At 38.1% G+C, this 20,416-nt stretch overlaps 1 protein-coding gene and 1 pseudogene across 4 annotated transcripts in view; both read left to right on the plus strand.

The window, feature by feature from the left end:
- The window catches only part of Man1a1 (mannosidase alpha class 1A member 1), a 190,662-nt gene that overhangs the window by 74,153 nt on the left and 96,093 nt on the right, over nt 1-20,416 (plus strand). The window lies entirely within an intron of this gene.
- On the plus strand, nt 8,811-14,184 carry LOC132649488 (small ribosomal subunit protein eS25-like; annotated as a pseudogene).

The following is a 20,416-nucleotide window of genomic DNA, read 5'->3' on the forward strand; positions in this document are numbered from 1 at the left end:
CCTGTCCTCTTCAGATCTTACTATTTCCCACTTCTTACATAAGATTGCATGCACTCTGCTCAACAGTTGGCCATAAGTCTCAGTGTCTGCTTTGATAGTCTGCAGGGGAGAGCCTTTCAGAAGCCCTCTGTGGCAGGTTCCTAGGTTGTTTTCTTCTTCTTTTGATGTCCATCCACTTTGCCTTTTGGGATGGGGATTGAGCATTTTAGTCAGGGTCCTCTCTCTTGATTACTTTCTTTAGATGTACAGATTTTACTAGGTTTATCCTATGTTATATGTCTATATGAATGAGTATATACCATGTGTGTCTTTATGCTTCTGGGACAGCTCACTCAGGATGATCCTTTCCAAGTCCGACCATTTACTTGCAAATTTCATGATTTCCTTGTTTTTCATTGCTGAGTAATACTCCATTGTGTAGATGTACGAAAATTTCTGCATCCATTCCTCAGAGGGGCATCTGGGCTGTTTACAGCTTCTGGTTATTACAAATAAAGTTGCTATAAACATGGTTGAGCAAAAAAAGTCAAATTATCACTGTTTGCAGATGATATGATAGTATATGTGAGTGACCTCAAAAACTCTACCAGGGAACTCCTACAGCTGATAAACACCTTCAGCAAAGTGGCCAGATACAAAATTAACTCAAAAAATCAGTAGCCCTCCTGTATACAAAAGACAAAAGGGCTGAGAAAGAAATTAGGGAAATAACACCCTTCATAATAGCCACAAATGACATAAAGTACCTTGGTATAACCCTAACCAAGCAAGTCAAAGACTTGTATGAAAAAAATTTCAAGTCTCTGAAGAAAGAATTAGAAGATATCAGAAGATGGAAAGATCTCCCATGCTCATGGCTTGGCAGGATTAACATACTAAAAATGGCCATTTTACCAAAAGCAATCTACAGATTCAATGTAATTCCCATCAAATTACCAACACAATTCTTTACAGACCTGGAAATAAAAATTCTCAACTTCATATGAAATAACAAAAAACCCAGAATTGCTAAAACAATCCTCTACAATAAAAGATCTTCTGGAAGTAGTCTCCATTCCAGATCTTAAGCTGTACTATAGATCAACAGTAATAAAAACTACATGGTACTGGCATAGAAATAGAATGGTGGATCAATGGAACCGAACAGAGGACCCAGAAATAAACCCACACACTTATGGACACCTGATCTTTGACAAAGATGCCAAAACCATACAATGGGAAAAAAGATAGCATCTTCAACAAATGGTGCTGGTCTAACTGGATGTCTACATGTAGAAAAGTGCAAATAGATCCATACTTATCACCCTGCACAAAACTAAAGTCCAAGTGGATCAAAGATCTCAACATAAAACCAGACACATTAAATCAGTTAGAAGAAAGAATGGGGAATACCCTTGAACTCATTGGTACAGGAGACAACTTCCTGAACAGAACACCAACAGCACAGGCTCTAAGGGCAACAATCAATAAATGGGACCTCATGAAACTGAAAAGCTTCTGTAAAGCAAAGGACACTATCATCAAAACAAAATGACTGCCTACAGATTGGGAAAGAATCTTCACCAACCCTTTATCTGACAGAGGGCTAATATCCAGTATATATAAAGAACTAAAGAAGCTGAAAAGCAGCAAACCAATTAATCCAATTAAAAAATGGAGAACAGAGCTAAACAGAGAACTCTCTGTAGAGGAGAAACACTTAAAGAAATGCACAACCTCATTAGCCATTAGGGAAATGCAAATCAAAATTACCCTGAGATTTCACCTTACACCCTTACATCAGAATGGCCAAGATGAAAAACTCAAGAGACAACACATGCTGGAGAGGTTGTGGAGAAAGGGGAACCCTCCTCCACTGCTGGTGGGAATGTAAACTTGTACAACCACTCTAGAAATCAATCTGGTGCTTTCTCAGACAACTAGGAAGAGTGCTTCCTCATGATACAGCCATTCCATTCCTAGGCATATATCCAAAAGAGGCTCAAGTACAGTACCTCCCTTTTAACAGTGGTTCTCAACCTTCCTAATGCTCTGACCCCTTAATATGGTTCCTCCTGTAGTGGTGACCCCCCCCAACCACAGAATTATTTTTGTTGCTACTTCATTATAGTAATTTTGTTACTGATATGAATCATAATGTAAATATCTATGTTTTCCAATGGTCTTGGCAGCCCTTTTGAAAGGGTCGTTCAACCCCTAGAAGGGTCATGACCCAGAGGTTGACCACCACTACCTTATAAGTCTCTGTGGCTCCACCTACCCTCCCCTACCCAGCCTACATCTCCCTTTTTATCTGTTGTGTGCCTGCTGCTTCTCTGGAAGAGATGAGTTCTGAAAACCAGTGAGCTAGAGACTCTATCTAAATTAAATCATTATTAAATATACTAGGTCATTTATTGTGGACCTTTTAAATTGAATTGACATTGTTGGGGCATTTTCTGAAATTACAAGCCTAGGAGGAAATGATAAAGAGCAAATGTGAAAGAGATTCTGCAGTTTTCTTCCATCTGAGGGAACTATTCGATCCAGACAAAATTTTCTAAACCATTTAATGTCACATTTATGCTAATTTCCTCGAAAGGAACAATTTTAATCCCATTTATTGAATGATGCTCTTTCTTTGTTATTTTGTAGTAATGTGTTTAGCCTTATAATTTGGAAGATAGTTAGATTGGTCTCTGAGTATACTTTATTAGCTTAATATTTGACACTCATTGCTGAAATTTTTACAAAAATAGCTAATATTTTCATATAGAAAGGTTTAGTTTAGCAAAACATATTAGCAAGTAGTCACTTTGCTTATATTTATAATTAAATTTTCATGGCTGATGAGTTATAGCTGTCACACATTGAATATCTCATTATAATTGGTAAGTTTAATTTGTAATTTAAAAGAGATGTGCCAGTATATAGAATTGACTCTGAAATAGCATGCATTTTATTCAAAATGAAATTACTACTTTTTCTTGCCCTAAATTACAGAAATCATACCTATTTCTTACTGCCCTATGTTGTATTTCATACTGTATAAACCTTACTCTTGTATTTATGATTATTTTGAAAAGCTTAGAAGTTCTATCATTGTGAGCATTTTGCCTCAGCAATTTGTGAATCATTCTGGATCCAGTTCATTAGTAATTCCACCTGTAAAACTTACTGATACTAATCTGTAAATAATACAAGTTGGCCCAGCTTCTGGCCTGGTTGCCAAGTGAGTACTTGACACCTTAAGGAGTGAGTTTGTGACTTGATAAACTGCTTCTGACCCTTTAGTTAGCACAGTTCCTTTAACATGGGACTTCAGATTTAGATTAATGGTTATGGTGCAGTGTCTCCCTCACAATCTACCTGAATTGTGACAGTCTGCTAGGAAAATAGCCCATTGACTTTTAATGCTTCCATCTGAAAGACAGCTCATGAACTCCTTGGTGAGAGCAAGTCACATGGTCAGTGTTAAAGGATTGAAGAAATACAGTTATTACCAGCAAATCCTCAGCGATGCATTGAGCAGCATTTACAAGAAGACTTAGGTTAAGGTTATAAGTACAGAGTTCTCCTTCTGCCAAATAGGATGAAGAATCACTGTTATTTCAGAGAAATAGTGTAAACAGTTCCCAAACTTGAATCAGTCAGTTGGCTAGAGGAGGCATCCATAGAGGAACACAAACAAGTAAGAGTGGAAGGGATTCTGAGACTGATACTCCAGCCAAGGACCACTCATAGAGATGGCCTGGAACCCCTGCACAGAGGTAGCCTATGGCAGTTCAGTATCCAAGTGGCCTCCATAGTAATGGGGACAGGGACTGTCTCTGATAGGAACTGATTGGCCTGCCCTTTGATCACCTCCCCCTGAGGGGGGAGCAGACTTACCAGGTCACAGAAGAAGACAATGTAGCCACTCCCCATGAGACATGATAGAAGAGGATCAGAGGGAAGGGGAGGAGGACCTCCCTTATCAGTGGACTGGGAGAGGGACACAGGTGTGGAAGAGGGAGGGTGGGATTGGGAGGGGAGGAGGGAGAGAGGTACAAGGGGGATACAAAATGAATAAATTGTAAATAATAAAAATAAAAATAATTAAATTAAAAAAAAGTGGAAGGGAAAGTAATGGTTTGGCATAGAAATGTCATCCACACAAACAGTGAAATAAAACGCTGCTCCTGGAGCCTATGCTGGCAAAGTTCTGCTTCTCCAAGTAGGACCTTCTTCTCTGTAGGCCTCTCCATCAGCTTTTCAGATTTTAAATAGTAAAGTTGCCAATGTTTTTCTCTGATATACCCTATAAAAGAGGAATTTCAGTACCACTGTGGTCAAATTTCACATTTCAGTTATGTTGAATGACTTTATAGTTCATAAATACTGTTGAAACCAATATTTCAAATAATTTTCATTTGTTTTATTTACCTAAATCATTTTGATTTCCAATCATGTGTTATTTTTCCTATGAGTATGTTTTTAGTAGAAGTTGTTTCCCGGAAATACCATGGCAATATGAAAGCATTTAAAATTTAACAAGCCCGGAGGAAATGGCTGAGAAATGTGATTGCCTACTCTTCTGCATTCTTCTCCTGTAATTCCTGAGCCTGGGGAGAAGGTGGTGTGGTATATGTACCACACCATAGAGGAGAACCCACTGAAGTATTCTGAGTCTTTTTGAGAGAACATTGGGACACAATTCAATCTGATTCAAGTGGAGTGAAGGTGGAGGGAGATGAAGGTTCGTTTAAATGAAGATTCTTTCTTTTTTTTTTTTTGCTTTTATAGTTCTATTGTTGAACTTTATTTGTTTCATATATTTTTAAATTTAATTGTATTTATATATTTATTTATTACAATTTATTCACTTTGTATCCCCACTGCAGACTCCTTCCTTGTCTCCTCTCAGTCCAACCCACTCTCCCTCTTCTCTCCCTATGCCCCTGATAGGGGAGGACCTCTTCCCCTTCTGTCTGACTCTAGCCTGCCAGGTCTCATCAAGGCTAGCTGCATCATCTTACTCTGTAGCCTGGCACAACTGCACCCCCCAGTGATCAGAGAACTGGCCACTAAGTTCATGTCAGAGGCAGCCCCTGTGCCCCTTAATAGGGAACCCTCTTGGAAACTGAGCAGCCTATGGGCTTCATCTGAGCAGGAGGTTAGGTCCTCTCCATGCATCATCCTTGGTAGGAGTATCGGTCTCTGCCGGAACCCCTGGGCCCAGGTATTTTGGTTCTGTTGTTCTCCTTGTGGAGTTTCTGTCCCCTCTAGTTCTTTCTATCTCCCTCTTCTTCCACAAGGTACTCTGCCCAAAGTTTGACTATGAGTCTCAGTATCTCCTTCAATATTTTGGTGGGTAGAGTCTTTCAGAGGTCCTCTGTGGAAGGCTCCTATTGTGTTCCTTGTCTTTCCCTACTTCCAATGCCTATCCTGTGTGTGCCCTTCAGAATGAGGACTAAGCATCTTGCCTAGGGTCCTCCAGGTAAACATACTAAAATATGTAGTCCTAAAGAAGATTTATTCTTTAAGGAGAAACGGAATGTGGGCTCCAGAGGACAGATGTCCTGGGGAAAGGGCCCTCTTCATCTGCAGTGTAAGAAAGTAGAGTAGAAAAAAGACAGAGTTAGTGGTAAAGTTATTATGTAATTACTGCCTTGAGGGCCCTGTTTACCGTTCAAAGAATTACCTGACAAAGCTATCTCCTGAGGCTCATGGAGGAGGAGATGGATGTTTGAGGTGAACATGTGAGGTGAGGATGCTCTTCTGGTGACAGAAGCATAGAAGTGTTTCTGAGTGCTATCTAGAGTAGCCTCTTTCTCAATCACTGCTCAGTACTTCAGAAACAAGCATGAAAAAGGCAATTTTGGTTGAGTTTTGGGTGAATTTTAGGGTATTGACAGTTTATCATAATTATAGACTATGAAGGACAAGATTCATACAGAGCTTTGGGGATAAGGTAAGCTGGTTAGTCGTTATTAAAATATGGACTATTTCTCTGGCCTGAAGTAGCCTAGGAAGATTGGGATCATTTTAGGTGACTGGAGGTATATATGCCTAGGTTAGAAGGTAAGATGTGTAGATTAGAAGACAGAAAAGAAAAGAAGAGAAAAAAAAGGACAGTTTCAGTAATTCAAAATTCAAGACAGAAACATGAGACCATTTATTTACAGGAGATTTCTATCAAAATCTATCTGCATGGCTGATTAAGAAATATATTTAATTGAAAAAATGTTATCTATTATTATTTTGTTATTATTATTACCAAAAAACTACAGATTGAAATTTTCTCAGCTATAAGTGCTGTTTAAATACAATTTATAAATCTGTTGGAAATATATTTTGGTCAAAGTTACCACTGAAACAAAAGCATGGAAAATAGTCATGCAGAATAAAACTTAAATAAATGGCTATTGGACAAGCATTCATGATACTGGGGCCTTACAAAGTTAGTACAGATGATTAGAGTTGGCAGAGGAAGGTAGGCAAAATGCATATCTGCTAATGAGCTGGATTTAATACAAGCATGCTGATCCAGGGTTCTTTATTTCAAATTGTTACTACTGGAATTTTACCTACATGGATGATTCTATAAAATGTGGTGGTGATGCCAATTTGTTTTGGTTATCCTCTACAAATTCAGCCTTACCTAATTGATAAAAAGTATCTATAAAATTTTGCTTTGGTTAAAATCTTTATATTTGGGAATTAGTTTCCTTTTAACTACGTCTTCTAAATGTTTTGTTTGCAAAACATCTTATGATTTTATGGCACATTCCTAGTTCGTGTGTTTTTAATTAGTTTCAAAACATTTTGGAATATGGATCATCAGCAGACCTTAGGGTTAATCATCTTATTAACTGAATCCATGTCTGGTACATTGTGATATGTTTCTGTGAGAGGCTTGCTGCTATATCAGAGTAAGCCAAACAGTTCTGCTCTTACAATTTAGCTGAAAATTAATTTGCAATGATACCAAAGTAAACATAAGTGTGGAGGGAAATGTTTAGTTTGAAACATAAGAAGTTGTGTTTATCTTAACTTGAAGTACCCTGCTCTTCTAAAATAGCACAGTTAGTGACTGACTCTAGAGTCCCACCAAGAGCTCTAATGGGCAAGCATAGGAAAACATGCACATTTTCTACAGCTTCCCACTCTCAATGTGTTTGGTTTTTATGCTTGCCATTCGGTAGAAAGGAAGAGCAGAAGAGACTGTCTCATTGGCTGTCCATGCACTACTTAGACTCATATATTTGCTTGATTAACCTTATGTCGCCAGATTGGTGTGTACTCTTAGAGTCAAGGCTGCTGCGAACCTGCTGCCAGATTTCTGTGTTTTAATATTTGGTTGCAACTTGGCATTGCAGTTATTAAACAGTGATCTCTTTAGGGACACCAAGTGTAGGCCAGCAGCACAGGGTATACTCAGGTGTGTGATGCCCTGGATTCGATCCTGATCACCAAAGATGAATCATAAACAATTTCATCTCTTTAATTTTCTCTCATGTGCTTCTTCCAGTGAGATAGAAAGCACACTGTCCAGCCTTCCCTATCATTTCACACAGCCACTCCAAAACTTGTGTTACGAGTTTTTTGTTTTTCCATCTTACACCCACCCTAGGCTATAAAACTCAAGTTGAAGCCTAAAGAGTTAAATGTGGTTGACTTTATCTGATCAGATCCTGTAATTAGCCTGATTATGCCTTTTTGACTTATTATTTAGCAAGTATGTACATATTTATTGTATCTGCTGTATGCTAGGCTGTGACCTAGACTCGGGATGATTCAGCAATGAACAAATTAGCCAGAGTCCTTGCTTTGCTTTCGTGAAATTTTTATGGAAGTACAAACAATAAATATTAAATATGTTCACATGATAAATTTAGACACTGGTATGTGCTATGAAGAAAATACCATAGAACTATGTGGTGAAGAGGGATGAGGGGAGAATCAGGGAGGGGATGAACTTCAACCTGAGGTGAAACTAGAGTCACAGCCTGAATGACATGGATCTGGCCTTGGGAGATTTGGAGGATATCACTCTCTAAACAGAGGCACACAGAGTCCTCAGTTTAAGAGATGATTTTTTTTTTCAAATATGGGCTGAAGAATAGGAGAAAGGAAGGTAGTCATACTGGTGGCAATAAATCTATGTATTGTGAGGTAACTGTGTGTGTGTGTGTGTGTGCATTTGTGAGCACATATGTATGTGTGTTGAGTGTGTGTGTGTGCACATGCTTGTGCATCTGTACCTGCACTCACATAGCACATGCACCTTATTTACAGTGTAAGTACTAGGAAAGCATATAATCCCTGGGTAGATGCACTGAAACTTATTTCATATCCATATAATGACAGTGACCTGGGATTAGATCAGCTCTGAAGCTCAAAGCCCTGAGCACGAATCATGACCAAAACCAGTGCTGGCTGCGTTTGATGCCACAAGTTTTCTTTACTAACTCATATGCCTTCTATAAGAGAGCAGAAATCCAGAGCCAATCAAATCCAGTTTCTCATCAACAAAGAAGTAAGCTATGAAAACTAAACCATGGCATGGTCAAAACACTTCAGAGGTAGCGTGCTAACTTAGAGGTAGTGTGCATACTTTTTATTTCAGTTGCATCTGAAGTTATTTGTTGATGTTACTTTAGCCTGTTTCAAAACAGAGATAGAGGTCTTTTTGGATTTTTCACCAATCTGTGAAGATTCTCATTTTCCTTCTCAGTGTTTTTGTTCTTCATCCGATTCTTCACTAAAGTGCTTTCATTGTTCAGTAAGTACATGTAGCAAAAAGCTTACAATATGTAATTGTGGTTTCAGTATGTAAATGTGATTTCAATATGTAAATGTGATTTTAGTATGTAAATATGATTTTAGCTTTGCAGCTGCCTTTTTTCTGTGAATTAAGGATCAAGCACAATTCAAAATGTCAGCAAAAATTATATCTACACTGTCAAAATTAAAGTATACATTCAACCTTTTCTTCATAAGTAGGGCATATTGAGAATGAAAATAGTTGTGAGCAATAAATGATATGGACATAAACACTTTAGAATTATATCAGTGTTTGGGTTGTATATTCTGTAAAAAGAATATGAAGGGGAAGTAGTAGTACTTTTGCATTTCAGATGAAAATAAAATAGTTTGCCTTTATCAACAGACATAAATACAAGCAGAATGCTTTTATGTAATTAAAGAGTTCCAGAAAGCATTTAAAAATAGCTTGTAAATCTACCATATGTTGACAGCACTTTCAAAAATATCTCCAGACTGTGAGTAAAAATGTGGAGTCCAGTTACCTATTTGCTTTTTGTATTATTTTCACCAAGAAAAAGCGAGAAAGGAAAACTCATATTTAGTGTCATTTTAGAAAAGTCACTGCCAAAAAATGACCAAATGTCTGCTCCTTTTAGCTTGAAAGATTTACAGTCCACATTTAATGCAGTATGCTGTTCATGTACTGGAAAGAGAAGTTTCAAACTGGTGTGCCTGTGGTCAAGCTAAGTAGACGCTCCGATTTGGCATCTCCTGTTGGTTCTCACAGATGTGCACCCAGGGGTGGGATTTCTCAAACAGTGGCACTTGGTAGGCACTAGGATGAGTGGTCAGTCCCACACTTCCAGGTTCCATCCACTTCCTCTTATTGAACTTCCCACTGTTTTTATTTATCCATCCATTGCTCTATCTATCCATCGGATAGATTCAGCTTCATTATTACATACCTACTTTACAGATATTTAAAATAAAACTCAACACTTCAGACTGCCATCCCTCCTACCTTTTATTCTTACTGATTTAACAAAAATAAAACTACGTACTTTCAAAGCACAAACATATTGTTTAAAATAATATATTAGGAAAATTAAATATGGTAATCACCAAGTTTGGCAAGAGCAGAGCAGACTTACTGTCAGTCATATCTGGGAGAAATAGAATTTGCTACGTTGTTCTAAACTAGTGGTTCTTAACCTGTGGGTCACAGCCCCATAAGGATCAAATGACCCTTTCACAGTGGTCACCTAAGAACATCAGAAAACACAGATATTTACACTATGATTCATAACAGTAGAAAAATAACAGTTATGAAGTAACAACAAAAATAATTCTAGAGCCCAGGGTTACCATAACATGGTTTTAAAGCATCGCAGCATTAGCGAGGTTGAGAACCACTATTCTAAACTGTCGACATCCTTGGTAAAAGTATTTACTTAGGTTTATCTATTCAACACTGAGGAATATCTTTCATTGTAAGTACTCAAGATGTCAAGCAGTTAATGAGTGTGTGTTTGTGTGTGTGTGTGTGTGTGTGTGTGTGTGTGTACGTGCTTACCTGTGCGTACACACACACTTAAATAGAAAAGCGTCCAAGATATTAAGTAGAAAAAGAAAGGAAGAGCAAGCAGATCAGGGAATGCTAAACAACCCATAAAATGTATACTTGGTAATTTACTTAAAGGCATGGCAAATATTGATGTGCTAAACAAAGGTATGAAACTCCATGTATAGTATGATTTCAGTATGGAAGACAAAAGAATGCACAGGATGCCAGGCTAAACTGTTAGCACTACTAACTTCTGTGTTTCTGTGATCTTCCCCCACATCTTTATTTTCTATATCTGAATGATTATAGTGAAGCTGTAATAATCTTATGGACATTGAAATAGTAGAAATCGCAACAGTCTTGGAGGGGGAAAACTCATTCATAAACTTTGACTTCAGTCTTACTGAGGATTCCATTGTCCTCTCCTTTTCTACGATTTCAATTTTTAAACCCTCCACATATGTAACAGATGTGCAGCTTGTTCTTCATGTGGGTCCCCTAACAGTTGGAATGGGGGTTATCTCTGTCTCTGTTGCCTGCCTTTAGGTCTCTTTCCCGTAGCTGAGTTCCCTTCTCTGGCCTCAGTGGGAGAGAATGCACTTAATCCTGCCACAACTGGATGAGCCAGGGCAGGTTGGCAGTCATGGGGAGCCTTCCCTTCTCTAAGGAAAAAGGGAAGGGGGAATAGAGAAATGGGAATGTAAAGGTGGGACCAGGAGGGGAGAAAGGAAGGTGCTACGATCAGGTTGTAAATTGCCTTAATTAATTAATAAAAGAAAAAAAAACTTTTTCTGATATAAACCACAAAGTCTTGAAACTCAGTCACCCTTTCCCCCCTTTCTGATATCAGGTTTCCATAAAAAAAAAAAAAAAAAAAAAAAGGACTTTACTTAACAATGATTGAATTTCATTTCCTTCTTTATGGCCACTTTATAGGTTTCCATTTCAGGAGGTTATTTATCTATAACAATGTCTAGTATCTGCTAATACTATCCTCAGCTCACATGAAAACAGATACAAAGCTTAAGCAAACAGACTGGTCATGACTCCTTGGCCAATCTCAATCAAATCTCAGATCAAATTACTTGAGCTTTGCATTAAGAAAAGCAGCTTGAGCTTTTATTCCAACATCTTAGTGAGGCTGCAGGGGTCGTCACCACTCTCTGAGCTTCACCATGCCTTCCAAGGATGACAAGAAGAAGAAGGACGCTGGAAAGTCAGCCAAAAAAGACAAAGACCCAGTAAATAAGTCTGGTGGAAAGGCCAAAAAGAAGAAGTGATCCAAAGGTAAATTTCAGGACAAGCTCAAAAATCTAGTCCTGTTTGACAAAGCCACATATGACAAACTATGTAAGGAAGATCTCAACTATAAGCTTATTACTCTAACTGTGATCTCTGAGAGACAGAAGATTCAGCGTTCTTTGGCCAGGGCAGCCCTTCAGGAAATACTTAGTAAAGGACTTCTCAAGCTGCTTTCAGAGCACAGAGATCAAGTAATTTACACCAGAAACACAAAGGGTGGAGATGCCCCAGCTGCTAGTGGAGATGCATGAACAGGTTCAGTCAGCTGTGCATTTGGGGAAAAAAAAAAAAAAAACCTTTATTAAATAAAAAAAGAAAAAAGAAAAGCAGCTTAAAAAGACAGAGGTGGCATGGTCACATGACTCCCCTGTTTCACATGCATAGTGTTTGAGCATATGCCAATCCCAGATATGATGTAAGGTGTGGTGCACATTATATTCTTAGTATGGCGTTGACGTCTCTTTGCATTTTCCATTATCTACTTAAAAGTTTAAAGAGTAGAATTATTTATAAAGAGGGCTTAGACTCCAATAATATCAAAGTCATTATTCATTGCTACTGTAGAAGGATTTGGGGTAAACTGAGGCATCTGGGGTCATCTGCAGCTTTGTCTTTCCCTGCAGAATCTAATTGGAAGGGGAGGGTTAGGGAAGACATAATGGTGAGCCTTTTTCCTTTTGCTACAAGCAGCAAATATTCCTTTAAGAAACTTCAAAAGTAATGCATGCTTGCTTGAGGAGGAAGACAGTGGGAGAAAAGCTGTTCAGTAATAAGCCAGGGAGAAAAAGAAGCCTGGCCTGAGAGATAAAGGAGGTGCCTGTGAAAGGAGAGGACACAGGCTACCAGAAACTGGTGAGGCTTCACAAATCAAAACCTAGACTTGCTTCGCAATGGAAACTCAAGGTAATTAGAAAGTTTTTTTTTTCAAGCCTGTAAGATTTATTTTTTAAATGCAAAGCGAATTTCTAACTATAAGACTTGAGTGTGAATTGGTAGAGCCTGACTATGGGTATAAAGACATTGGATTTTTTTTTTTTTTTGGTTATTTTTGAAATATTTAGATGTGTTTTAGGGAATCCAGAAAACTGACTTTAAAAAGGGCAGCATCCTTGTCTTTCACTGTGCTTCCCCCACTGTGCTATAGCATATTAACCACTTGAGAGTTTGTAACTGAAATAGAAGTTTAAAGAATGAACTGGGTTGTTTCCAGATTCTGGCTATTACAAATAAAGCTGCTATGAACATAGTTGAGCAAATGTCCTTATTGAATGGTGGGACATCTTTTTGGTATATGCCTAGGAGTGGTATAGCTGGGTCTTGAGGTAGCACTAGTCCTAATTTTCTGAGAAAGCACCAGATTGATTTCCAAATTGGTTGTACAAGGTTACATGCCCAACAGCAATGGTGGAGGGTTCACCTTTCTCCATATCCTTTCCAGCATCCACCATCCCTTTGTTTTTTATCTTAGCCACTCTGATAGGTGTGAGGTGAAATCTCAGGGTTGTTTTGAGTTGCACTTCCTGAATGGCTAAGGATGTTGAGCATTTATTTGTTTCTCTGCCATTTGATATTCCTCTGTTAAGAATTTTCTGTTTAGCTCTGAACCCCATTATTAAATTGGATACTTGGTTTGTTGGTGTTTAACTTCTTCAGTTCCTAATATATTCTGAATATTAGGATGTCAGGATGTGAAGATGTTTTCCAAGTCTGCAAGCTGTCATTTTGTTCTGATGACAGAATCCTCTCCTTTGCTTTACAGAAGCTTTTCAGTTTCAAGAGGTTCCATTTATTAATTGTTGATCTTACAGCCTGTGCTGTTGGTATTCTAAACCTAGATGTCCCTCAATGGAAATTATACATAAAGTGTGGTACATTTACAAAATGGAATACTACTCAGCAATTAAAAACAAGGAAATCATGAAATTTGCAGGCAAATGGTGGGATCTAGAATAGATCATTCTGAGTGAGGTAAACCCAGAAGCAGAAAGACACATATGATATATACTCACTTATAAGTGGATATTAGCCATATAATATAGGATAAGCATACTAAAATCTATAGTCCTAAGGAAGCTAAACAACAGGGAGGACCCTAGGGAAGATGCTTAATCCTCATTCAGAAGGGCAAACAGGATAGACTTTGGAAATAGGAGAAGACAAGGAACACAACAGGAGCCTTCCACAGAGGACGCCTGAAAGACTACCCACCAAGATATTGAAAGAGATACTGAGACTCATAGCCAAACTTTGGGCAGAGTATCAGAATCCATATGGAAGAAGAGGGAGATAGAAAGACCTGGAAGGGACAGGAGCTCCACAAGGTGACCAACAGAGCCAAAATACCTGGGCCCAGGGGGTCCCACAGAGACTGATACTCCAACCAAGGACCATACATGGAGAGGATCTAAACCCCCTGGTCAAAGAAAGCACATTGGCTGCTCTGATCCCAATGGGTTTCCTAATAAGGAGTACAGCCTCTAATATGAACAAAGTGGCTGCTCTTTGATCACCTCCCCCTGGGGGGGTGGGGTGCAGTCTTGCCAGGCCACAGAGGAATATGATGCAACCAGCCTTGATGAGACCTGATAACCAAGGGTCACATAGAAGAGGAAGAGGTCCTCCCCTATCAAGGAACTAGGGAAAGGGCATAGGGGGAGAAGAGGGAGGGTGGGTGGGACTTGGAGGAGACAAGGGAGGGGCCTGGAGCAGGGATACAAAGTAAATAAATTGTAATGAATAAATATATAAATTAAATTAAATTTTTAAAAATAATGATCTAAAGCTCTTTCTACTTCTAATTGTATTTCTAAAGGAAATTGCCAAACTTTTGCCTATAGATAAAACATTTGTAATTAGAGGGCTTCTTAAAATAGACATTATATGAGAAACAGCCACCTAATGAACAAAGAACATCTCATTTGAATAGGATGAGCATCTCGGGCTAGAGGCTGGTTCCCCAGGTCCTGTTGGTTTACTGACTCACTGTGTCCCCTAGAACAAACCTTTTATTCACAGTAAGATCTTTTTCACTGATGTAAAATAATGGAAGAGGAAATCATTGTTCTGTAAATACCATCTTAAATCTGTTGCTCCAAAACTGTGATAACAGTGATTTTCAAGTTCTTATGATGTTATTATGGATATGGTAGGAGAAATATTCTTCCTGTACTTAAAACTTTATAACCTATTTTGCTGCTATAAATATATACTTGGAAATGAAAAAGTAAAAAGTTGACCATTCAAAGAACCTGGCTAGTTAACAAAATGGAGCTGAAAAAACAAAACAAAACAAAAAACAAACAAAACACTTGAAGGAAAAAAAATCATGAATTGATTGTCCTGCCAGTTGTTAAGACTTCTTTCTTATCATAATTACAATTATCAGTACAGATTGCATTCCATTACAAACACATTTCCCATTGTAATTAGCACCTGAAAGGGAACTCTAATGGTTGTGAAACCAGGAATTTTATACCCAGTAAAACTGACTTTCTGGTGTAGAGAGTATTATAAACATGGAGAGATTCTTCTTTCAACTCATCTTTCAGGTGTTCCTACCAAAGATATGCTTTAATTAACCAGCACATGCCCACTGTGAGCGCGTACGTGTATGTGTGTGTGTGTGTGTGTGTGTGTGTGTGTGTGTGTATGTGTGTAATCGAATTTCTTCGTGAGTCATAGATTCCTAAATAGGGTCTATTGATAGTGACAGGCTGTAGAGCAGCAATTGTATAGGCTGGGATGGTTGATTGTAACTAAGGAGTGAATTCTCATAAATAACGATTCTTCGCTAAGACTAATTTTAGTGGCTCAGTTTAGTATGAATATACTAAATGCACCAAGATATTAACTTTCAGTGGGCAAATAGTATGGTAAAGGTATAAATATTTGTTAACATACTTCTGAATAGAAGTGAAAATTTGATTATAAATGTGTGAGGTATTTTATCTAAAGTTATACAAGTATGTATACATATGCATTTGTGTGTACTTGTCTTCCAAAAACGAAAAAAACCTAGAAAAAGATGGTAAACTGAGGATATAAGAATTCTCTAACATGTAGATTCTTGTTTGAATTTGCATTCACATTAACCAGCATCTCTTGGAGCAGTGACTGAAACTAAAAATGTACAAGTTTGTTGTAAAAGAGCTCCACAAGCCAGGTAGCAGAACAGCCAATGGAGAAGAACTAGAGTTGTGTCAAAAAACTCAGGGCTCAACTGGAAGATGCCAGAGATAACAATTTGGGATTCCTTACAATCTAGATATGTAGTAGATTAAATGCATTCAGTCTCTTTAAATTGAATTGAAATGATATTGAAAAGTAAATTAATCAATCTTTCTTTTTTAATTTAATTTTATTTATATATTTATTTATTACAATTTATTCACTTTGTATCCCCGATGCAGCCCCTCCCTGTCTCCTCCCAGTCCCACCCATGCTCCCTCTTCTCCCTCTATGCCTTTTCCCTAGTCCCCTGATAGGGGAGAACTTCCTCCCCTTCTATCTGACCTTAGGTTATCAGGTCTCATCAAGGCTCATTGCATCATCTTCCTCTGTAGACTGGCAAACCTGTACCCCCAGGGGGAGGTGATCAAAGAACCTGCCACTGAGTTTATGTCAGAGACAGCCCCTGTACTCCTTACTAGGATACCCATCGATCACTTTCAAGGAAGAACTGAGAAGAAAATTGCTATCTTGAAAACAAGTCAGGTTTTTTTTTCCCTTTCTAAATCAACTATGTCCCTGATAACCAAACAGTAGATGATAAGCAAACTGTCTCTTAATTACCCCTATTCATTAGTGAATGTGAACCATGAAAATAAGAACTTACTCATTTTTATAACGCATGATGAATAGCTACTGATGTCTTCAAAAGACAATAAACCACTAAGATGCCTTCTAATGGTCTTGTTACTAGATGAGTCTTTGATTGGTCATCTTTTTTTTTTCTTTTGTTATATTAATTACAGTTTTTTCACTTTGTATCCCAGCTATAGCCCCCTCCCTCATTTCTTCCCCATCCCACCCTCCCTCCCTCTTCTCTTCTCAGGCCCCTCCCCAAGTCCACTGATAGGGGAGGTCCTCCTCCCCTTCCATCTTACCCTAGCCTATCAGGTCTCATCAGGACTGGCTGCATTGTCTTCTTCTATGGGCTGGTAAGGCTGCTCACTCTGTCAGAGGGAGGTGATCAAAGAGCCAGCCACTGGGTTCATGTCAGAGACAGATCCTATTCCCCTTACTAGGAAACCTACTTTGACACTGAGCTGCCATGGGCTACATCTGTGCAGAGCTTCTAGCTTATCTCATGCATGGTCCTTGATTGGAGTCTCAGTCTCAGAAAAGACACCTGGGCCCAGATTTGGTTCTCCTTGTGGAACTCCTGTCCCCTCCAGGTCTTTCTATCTCCCCCTTATTTCACAAGACTCCCTGCATTCCGCCCAAAGTTTGGCTGTGAGCCTCATTGTCTGCTTTGATACCCTGCTGTGTAGACTCTTTCAGAGGCCCTCTGTGTTAGGCTCCTATCCTGTTCCCTGTTTTCTCCTCTTCTGATGTCTCTCCCATTTGCCTTTCTGAGTAAGCACTGATCATCTTACCCAATGTCCTCCTTCTTGATTAGCTTCTTTAGTTGTACAGATTTTAGTATGATTATCTTATATTATATGTCTAATATACATTTATAAGTGGGTATATACCATGGGTGTCTTTCTGCTTCTTGGATACATCACTCAGGGTGATCTTTTCTAGTTCCCAGCATTTGCCTGCAAATTTCATGATTTCCTTGTTTTTAATTGCTGAGTAGTATTCCATTATGTAACTGTACCACAATTTCTGTACCCATTCTTCAATGGAGAGACATCTGGGTCATTTTCAGATTCTGGCTATAACAAATAAAGTGGCTATGAACATGGTTGAGCAGATGTCCTTGTTGTATACTTGAGCATATTTTGGACATATGCCTAGGAGTTGTATAGCTGGATCTTGAGGAAGCACTATCTCTAATTGTCTAAGAAAGCACCAGATTGATTTCCAAAGTGGTTGTATAAGTTTACCTTCCCTGCATGGTAGGTCATCTTCTACTGTGCATGTGCAACCAGGATAACACGGGTTGTGTTTCTTGTAATTCAAATGATCCTTTCCAGATGAACTGTAAGTAAAAGAATAGGTAAACAAGGAGCAGTGATTTAAAAGGGTATTAAAAGTTATTTGTTTGTTTGTTTGTTTGTTGAGTGTGACAATGTCTAATAATCTGCCTACTAGGTAGGATTAGCTGGTAAAACTTTATACTTTATATAAAGACAATAAATGCCAGAACGTGAATTCTGAAGAGTAAGAAGGAACTGTGATTGGGAGAGAGCCATTGACATCTGGTATTGATTTTGGCTCTATGTCTGTCTGTCTGAGAAAATGTAATTAATTTATGCATATAAATCAGATTTATGTGTTTAGCTAATTTGATGTATATAAATCATATTATATTTCAGATATAAAACTTAATCTAAATATAACATGTCAGTACTATGTATGTCATAAAAATACATCTTATAAACATTTGTGTGTAAATTTCAGTGGGTGTAAATTTTCAGCTCCTGGAGGTAAATGCTAAAGAGGATGACAGCCAAAATGGTTTGTTAAGATTACGTTTGATTTTATAAGCCATTATCAAACCAACTCCGAAAGTAGCTGTGCCATTTAGAGGCCCAATAACAAAGAAGATAGGTTGATAGCCAAGTAGTCAGTGTGGTCATTGCTATAGATTCAGGCCACTCTAATCAGTATGCATTGGTATCTCAGTTGGTTGTTTTAATTTTCATCTTTCTGATGATCTGGAGAGCATGTTTTTATTTGCTTATTTGTCCTTCCTCTTTCTTGTCTGTGGACATTCAATACTATGGTCTTTGTCCGACTTTCAAAGTTGGGATGTTTTGTTTTGTATTTATGGTATAAATTGATCACAAAGAAATATAAAGTAACATGAAGGTCACTAGAGCTTACTACGGGGAGAGCAAAAAGATATTGAGAGATGAGTAATGGATACCAAAATATAATTAAAATGAAGAAATTTAATTTTCTGTTATTGACAATATCATAGGGCAGTGAAAGACATGAGTGAATTGGGCATCTCAGAATGACTGAAAGGGAAAATTTGGAAGGTCCCCAGCGTGGCACATAATATTTGAGGAGATGTTCATGACCCTGATTCTGCTATTATGCATTGGATACATGTATCTAAATACATTATTGATGGAAGTTATGTCTCCTTTTATAAATGTTTCCTAATTACATTGTTCTTAATCTACAATGTTGTCATAGCTCTTATGGAAATGGTTTTATTTAAAAAATATTTTAAACCTGTATGACTAGTACTATGCTATAATAGAATTCTTTTTACCTACGAATTGTCACAAATAGATAAAATAGCTACTTTACATGCAAATAGCCTTTTAAAACCAGAGACTATTATATGCTGATTCGCAGCATAGTCCGCCAGAAGTGAGAAAAAGACTAATAAATGCTGTGTTGCAAACCAATAATTAGATTCTCATTGTGGGATAAAGAAGGGTTTTCCCAAGAAGTGTTTACCTTCTTGGCCTTGTAAATCTGACCATATCTTTTCATTCTAATGCAATGAAGTGATTTAGAGGCATAACTTAACAATAAAATAAATGCCTGAACCTCAATGGCCAGCACATAAAACCAGAGATTTCAGGATGGTGACGTGCCATTCATTTAGGAAGTAGCTGTCCCATTTGCATTAAATACAACAGCTCGTGGCTGAGCTACAAATTCAGCATCACTTGGCTCCCTCCTCTTGTGCTATTTGCTAAACTTAAGGATCGTTAATACTATTGCTCTGTAGCTGCAGAAGCAGACTGGTAGTAATATGCTGGACAAGCTATATTAAGGTGTGGTTTCCAGCCTGTGGATTTGCCGCGCTTGGTGGAAGGCCTAAGTGTGCAGATTGTGCAGCTCTCCAGCTGTGGTCTCTATCACCATCCAAGAGAAAAGGTAGAGGTGTCCAGAGAGGAGTAGTGGGTACCAAAACATAGTACAGGAAAGAATTGTTTTTCTCTCATTTTACCTCAGGAAGAGACACAGGTGAACTGCACATCTCAAAATGACAGAAATTGGGGAACATGTGGCTATGGCTTGTTAAAGCAGAGATTTGTAATCTTCATGTGTATTCTCCTGACTTGTATACCTGCTGGAGTATGACATTGATGTGTTCTTATATTCCAAGTAATGCCAGTGCTGCCTTCCTTAGGACCACATGTTGAGGGCCACTGACTCAATACAGCAAAATTTCCTGTGTTCAATTACCATATGTATTTTCCAAAAAAGAGCTGAGAAAATATTTATCAGAATTTAGCTATCGCCATTATAGAGGAAACCATGTACTCATTTACTAAACCAAGAATTAAGAAAATCATTTCTTGTCTAGGATATTGCATAAATATGCTAAAATCTAAGGAACAACAATCTGTTAATAAAATAAACTATTAGAGGTTTTATTTACATTTGGGAAAATGCCAGTTAGCAAATAAATCAGATAACAAAAATCCTCTCAAAAACCCAGAAGAGTTCGTGACATAAGTTTCTGTCATCATTAATGTGTCATGAATAGCTTTTTTTTTTTTCCTCAGAGTTTTTTAGTAATTTTCCCCAAGAGTAACTGGCTGGCTTAGAATAACTAAATTTAGTGCCTGAATGACAGTGACCTGATTTTATTCTGTTTTATAGTAGGTGGAACTTCCAGCCTCCGTACTGAGTCTTTCACTCATGCATTCACAGTTGTTTAACATGAAAATCACTGACCTC

This window comes from Meriones unguiculatus, chromosome 20 (genome assembly GCF_030254825.1).
Source record: "Meriones unguiculatus strain TT.TT164.6M chromosome 20, Bangor_MerUng_6.1, whole genome shotgun sequence".
NCBI lineage: Eukaryota > Metazoa > Chordata > Mammalia > Rodentia > Muridae > Meriones > Meriones unguiculatus.